The 6,505-nt window shown below is 45.0% G+C and overlaps 1 long non-coding RNA gene across 1 annotated transcript; it reads left to right on the forward strand.

The window, feature by feature from the left end:
* Positions 1-240: 240 nt before the first annotated feature.
* LOC120991451 lies at positions 241-5,872 on the forward strand. The gene is made up of 3 exons (XR_005776674.1): positions 241-351; positions 1,562-1,566; positions 5,863-5,872. It is a non-coding gene; the product is annotated as an uncharacterized LOC120991451 (long non-coding RNA).
* The last annotated feature ends 633 nt before the right edge of the window (positions 5,873-6,505 follow it).

The following is a 6,505-nucleotide window of genomic DNA, read 5'->3' on the forward strand; positions in this document are numbered from 1 at the left end:
AGGGCCGCTTAGGAGTGCTATATTGTTATTTATCGTCACTACCTCCCCAAGTCGGTAATGGGTAATTGCTGCATTCCTTGGATGCTTGTGCTTTAATAACTTGACGCACCCTCTCTGGGTGGTTCACAATTAGGAAAAAAAGGGGCAAGGCAACAACAGCTAATCAAATTTCAGCCATTGACCTCTTTTGGATGTGGTATCCCTTTCTCAAGCTCCCTCTCGAACCCTGATTCCCCGTTGCCCGTGATCAACATGGTAGGCGCAGAAAAGAACATCGAAAGTTGATAGGGCAGACATTCAAATGGATCGTCGCAGTCACAGGGACATGCAATCGCCCAGAGGTTATCTAGAGTTATCTAGAGGGCAGCAGGCCCTCGCCCCTAAGGTTTTAGATAGTCAGATCTGCAGGCTTTTGCTCCAAATCTCTTTGATGGTCGCCAGAAGGCCATCAATCATAATTTTTTAAGGCTGTGTATGATGCCCTCCTTTATGTTTAACAAAGGTTGTTTTGGAATACCGGTTCCTTGTAATTTTTGGCAGCCCTTTCACTTAGTGCATAGGCTTTATGAGTGTAGGAGTCCCACTGCCTGAACTATTGTACCACAATGTGAATGAGGCCCTCCATTATGTGATATACAAGTTGTATCGGAGTACCTCTTCCTTGTAATTTTTGGCAGCACTTGCACTTTATATACAAGTAAATATACAGGAAAGAATGTTTCTTAACAATTTTTCCTCTAAAACGTTTTTTTTTTCCTGTCTGTTCAGTATTATTGTTAGTCTGTAAAAGTGGCGTACTACTCGGACAACATGCAGCGACCTGGGAGTCCAAGATGCATCGAGACATCCTCCCCATGCTGTTCCCAAACCATTTCGGTGGTGTTTGCATAAATTTCTGACCTTTTCCTATCAACCAGGCACCCTCCCCTCTTCAGAGCAGGGGGTGCCTGGTTTAATGCTCGGGTTCTCCCATTGACTTCCATTATACTCTGGTGCTCGGTAGAGCACCCGAGCATCCCGACGTGTTCGGCCAGAGCACCCCAGCACTTTGGTGCTCGATCATCACTCATTTTTATTTTTTAAAAAATTATACAAAATTTACCAAAAATGGGATCACTTGGTATTACGCTTTTTGTGATGTAAGGTGACAAAAAAATAGCTTTTTTGACACAGTTTTTATTTTTTACGGTGTTCACCTGAGGGGTTAGTTCATGTGATATTTTTATACACCTGGTTATTACGGACGTGGCGATACCTAATATGTATACTTTTTTTGTATTTTATTATTACACAATAATTGCATTTTTGAACCGAAAAAAATCATGTTTTAGTGTCTCCATATTCTGAGAGCCATATTTGTTTTATTTTTTGAGCGATATTCTTAGGTAGGGGCTAATTTTTTGCGGGATAAGTTGACGGTTACATCGGTACTATATTGGGGGTCATATTCCATTTTTATCGCTTCGTGTTGCACTTTTAGTGAAGTACTGTGCCAAAAAATTGGTTTATTAAGCACAATTAAATATTTTTTTTTTTTAACAGTGTTCACCTGAGGTGTTAGGTCATGTGATATGTTTTTAGAGCCGGTCTATACGGACGCGGCGATACATAATAGGTCTCCTTTTTTGCACTTTTTAAAATTTTTATTTAACTTTATTTTGGAAAAAGGAACGCTTTATTTTTTCTTGAATTTTTTTTTTTTAGTTAATTTTTTGTCCCCCTCAGGGACTTCAACTTTTGGGGCTCTGATCCCCTTTACAATGCATTACAATACTTCTGTATTGTAATGCATTGGCTGTAAGCATATTACCATTGTAATACAGGGGGCTGGATCTCATCTGCCCTCCCGAAAGGCAGATGCGATGCATAAGGAAGGCATTGGGCTACCTTCCCTGCCATTAGGTCCCCATCACAGCAGCGCGGGGACCCGATGGACACCCTGCACATGTCTGAAGCTCGCACGTGCCGCAGTCAGCGCTGACCACTGGCGTGCAGGGGATAATGCGCCGGCATCGGTGATTTCAGTGACTATCAGTGACTGCCGGACCCCTGCCCCCAATCGGGTGGGCGCAGCTCCTGCACCTGCCCAATCATCATGCAGTACATTTACATCACTGGGCTTTAAGTCACGTAAAAATCTGACATACATGTACGTCATCGGGCATTAAGGAGTTAAGTGCGGGATGTATCTAATGTAATGATGTACAGGGCCTTTTTCCTCAAATTCGGTTCAAATTCCACTTTGTCAGCTTTAATTCACTCATCACTAATTGTTACGTATCGTCCTGGATCTGGAAACATTAAAGCAGATGCTTTGTCACGTAGTTTTAGTACCAATGATCCCATTGAACCTATTAACATTCTTTCTCCAGGTATTATCATTGCTGCTTGATCAGTTGTCAAAATCTGGCTCCTAGTAATCTTCCCTCAGGCAAATTGTTTGTTTCTCCAAATTTTTATCTAAAAGTTGTAGAAGAGTGCTCTGTACTCGCAGGTCATCCGGGAATCAATGGTACTACTGCAGTTATCTGATTTCCAGATCTGTCACGGATGGTGTTGCAGAAAGCTGGAACTTATAAATAAACATCCGACTGGCTTGATCACAAACTAGGGAGCATATGGGTGAGCCCTATAAAACCACTAGAGCTCTCCCTGACTGCTATGCCCATGCAAAGGTCTTTATGGTAGACGATTGCATGCCCAGTACCTTATACTGTGTGACACCTGAAAACCCTATAATAGTGAGGGGACACGACCACCGGCTCCCTGCACTTAATACGGACGGAGTCAGGGTCACCTAGAATCAAGCCAGCAAGGAAACACAAATAAAGGAAAAGGACTTATCTGAGGAATCAGCAGTAGCAGCCTCCAACAGTGAACAACTCATCCAGGAAGAAGTATAAACCGCAAAGTGAGGCAGTATGGGAGGGAATATAAAGGGAGACAATTAGTGTAAATAGGTGACAGCTGGGAGAAGGAAAGGAGATGACAAAGTGAAACCAAAACAAAGAACCTCATGCAAGAGGTAGAGAAGAACGTCTAACAGACCTTCTCACAGAACTGGCGGTGACAAGATCTTACTGGTGGCCTACTTTGCCTTGACATATGGCGGTACCCAGGAGATGTCCTGCGGATCTACTTTGTCCTTTGCCTATTTAGCAGAAACCCTGGAACCATGTCTGTATGGATTTTATAAAGGATCTTCCTTCTTCTCAGAGAAGAATGGTCATCTTGGTGGTCGTGGATAGGTTCTCTAAATTGTGTCATCTAATTCCATTGAAAAAGCTTCCTGTCGCTAAGAAATTAGCTACCTTTTTTGTTGACAATGTTCATGGAAAACTGTATGGAATACCAGAGTCTATTGTCTCAGACTGAGGGGTGCAGTTTGTCTTGAGATTCTGGAGAGAGTTTAGTAAGAGGTTGAGGATCAAACTGTCCTTCTCATCTGCATTCCAATCTGAGACAAATTGAGAAACTGAAATGGTCAACTAGGTATTGCAACAGTTTCTGAGATGCTTTGTATCTGACTGTCAAAACAAGTGGAAAAGGTTTCTGTCTCTGGCGGAGTTTACTATCAACAACCACCTCAGGTGACTGGCATCTCACCTTTCTATTGTAATTATAGTTTTAACCCGCATTTTTCTCCTGTTTCTGAATTAAGTTCTGTAAGTCCTGGGGTGGATGCCATCATGAATGATCATTTTGGGCCCTGGCTCGCAAGAGCCTGGAAAAAGCTCAAAGCATCCAGCATAAACAAGCCAATAAGAAGCATTCCTTTGGTCCAAATTTTGTTCTGGGAAAACTTGTATGGCTTTTCACTAAGAATTTACTCCTTAGCTTACCATCTGGTAAACCTGCTCCTAAGTTTATTAGCCTATATAAGATCACCTCTATAATAAACCCGGTATCTTTCAGTCTTTAATTACGCTCCTCATTCAGGGTACATAATACTTTTCATATATCACTGCTTAACAAATACATTCCTCCTGTGATTCCTCCAGGTAAACCTCCTTATCCGGTTTTCCAGAGGAATTAGAGTATGGGGTGGATAAAATTCTTGACTCTCAGAGAGTCCAGGGCTCCGTTCAGTACCTTTATCCATTGGAAGAGATATGGAGCTGGGGAAAGAACATGGGTTCCTGCTCGAAATGTTCATGCTCCTCATTTAAAAAGGAAGTTTCATCTTGAGTTCCCATTGAAACCAGCTCCCCATGTTGAGAGTCCGGTGGTCCCTCTTAAAGGGGTGGGTAATGTAATAAACGTACCTATAGGGGCTCTAGTGGCGAGATGCCCAGCTTCAGCATGGTTGTGGTGGGAGAAACGCGCTACTCAGACACACCCCCTAGCTACGGGATGCAATGCTCTGTTTCTCTGTGCAGCACACATGTGATAAACTAACCACTAGTGTAATATATGTTAACTGGCAGGAATATCACAGCATGCTAATAAAGCATAAAGTATAAAAGATGATCACTTACTGTAGAAGTGAAAGAAAAAAAAAAAGTAACAGCAGCACAGTGAAGGAAAGAGTTTGGGTGCAAATCCTCTGGAAAGGTGGACGACCTTTCCCCAAGTGTAGTATATCCAAAGAAAAGGCAGCACTCCAAATGTGGTAAAGGGTGATAACCCGTTTATTCCCTGGCAACGTTTCAGCCCACACAATGGGGCCTTTGTCAAGCATTACAATAGTGTCACACATGGGTATATATACCCGAATCAAGTCATGTGATGGAAGTGAACAGATTAACCATTCAGTGCCTCAAGTGAATACAGCATGTGTTTATACAATCAAATACAACACAATTAATACAATACGTGCATGATTACATTAAATAAATACAATATTTCCATGATTAAAATCATAATGAAATGTAAATCCATAGTATCGATCTATATAAAGCGTGCCCTGTCACCTGTGGACACATCAGCATTTGATTAATGATCCTGACAGGGACGGTTGGTCTTGTGCTACACCCGTGCTACCACTAAGTCTGGTCTCTTTAGAGTCGTTCGGTCCTGTATTGTTATATCAGTATCTGAAGGGGAGGACAAATGTGTGGCTTTAAGTGGTGATGTGCCGCTCCACATTAACGTGGGGGGCGACACCTTAACATGGGGTTTCACGGGGGCCCTTCATTGGATGTCCCTTAGCACCCTTGCTGTGTCGCATGTAAGTCCTGCCTCTGTATATCGTCTATTCATTTGACTACTGGCAGATGATCCCACTGACAATCTCTGTTTTCTATGAATGCACTGTTTTTCCGTTCTGACTACATAATGTGACGGTCACGTACACTACACACAGGGGGGAGGATAGTGACCACTGCGCTCCACCCTCACCCTTGGCCCTGCCTACTTGCCTCGCAAGTCCTAATGACAGGGGACAACTAGATGGCAGTCCCTAACTTAGGATACGTGCTGGGAAGACTGACAAGACAAATAACGGAATGTGAATGGACCGGGTCAGAACCAGGAGAGCTACGCAGTACAAATGGTTAAGCAAAGAATGGTCAGGAGAAGCCGGGGTCAAATACCAGGAGAGTAGAGAAGTACCAGAGGAGTCCGCAAAGAGTAGTCAGGTGGGAGCCGAGGTCACAATACAAGGAGGGATGCGCAGTACAGGAGGAGCAGGCAAAGGATCGTCAGGGAACAGGATCAGGTGAGTAATCAGTAGTCCAACAAATAGCCAGGAACCTAGAATTAACAGGCAACCTGTGGCCAGCAGGCTGCCTTTATTTATAGTGGGGTCTGAGGGTCATGTGACGTGGCCAGCGTCACATGACCGACAGACAGACAAGCCGAGCACCGAGTGATCAGCTCAGCGCTCAAGGCAGACCTAGGAGCAGGGAGCCTCCCAGCTAGCAAAGCCGCCCTGGGAACGAGGCCAAACACAGATCCTCGCTCCCGAAGCTAAGCAGCAGGTCTGTCGCTGATGGGAGACTGAATGCACCTTTGGCGCCCCGTGACAGTACCCCCCCCCCCCCTTTTACGAGGGGCCACTGGACCCAAGACTTCAGGCGATGGCCTTTCAGGGTGTTCTAAATGAAATTTTTGAACCAGTCTAGGAGCATGAACCTCCCTAGCAGGAACCCAAGATCTCTCTTCGGGTCCATACCCCTTCCAGTGAATCAGGTACTGTAAGGAATTACGCACTCTCCTGACAGCCACTATCTTAGACACCACATACTCAACGGCATCATTAACAAGAACCGGCGGAGGCGAGGCTTTCGACGGTACAACAGGTTCCCGCCCTGGGAACGAGGCCAAACACAGATCCTCGCTCCCGAAGCTAAGCAGCAGGTCTGCGGCTGATGGGAGACCGAGTGCGCCTTTGGCGCCCCGTGACACATAAACTATGTGGTTACCTTGGAGACTGACACACCCCTGTCTTGCACTGGCTAGGCCCTGGTCATGTGACTCGCCTCCTTCCTCTGACGCGGTTGGCGTTCTCTCGTCAGCGTGCCCTCGGTCACAGGGGCGGTGCTGGTGGAGGGGCGCCGCTGCG

This window comes from Bufo bufo, chromosome 2, assembly GCF_905171765.1.
Source record: "Bufo bufo chromosome 2, aBufBuf1.1, whole genome shotgun sequence".
In the NCBI taxonomy this organism is placed as follows: domain Eukaryota; kingdom Metazoa; phylum Chordata; class Amphibia; order Anura; family Bufonidae; genus Bufo; species Bufo bufo.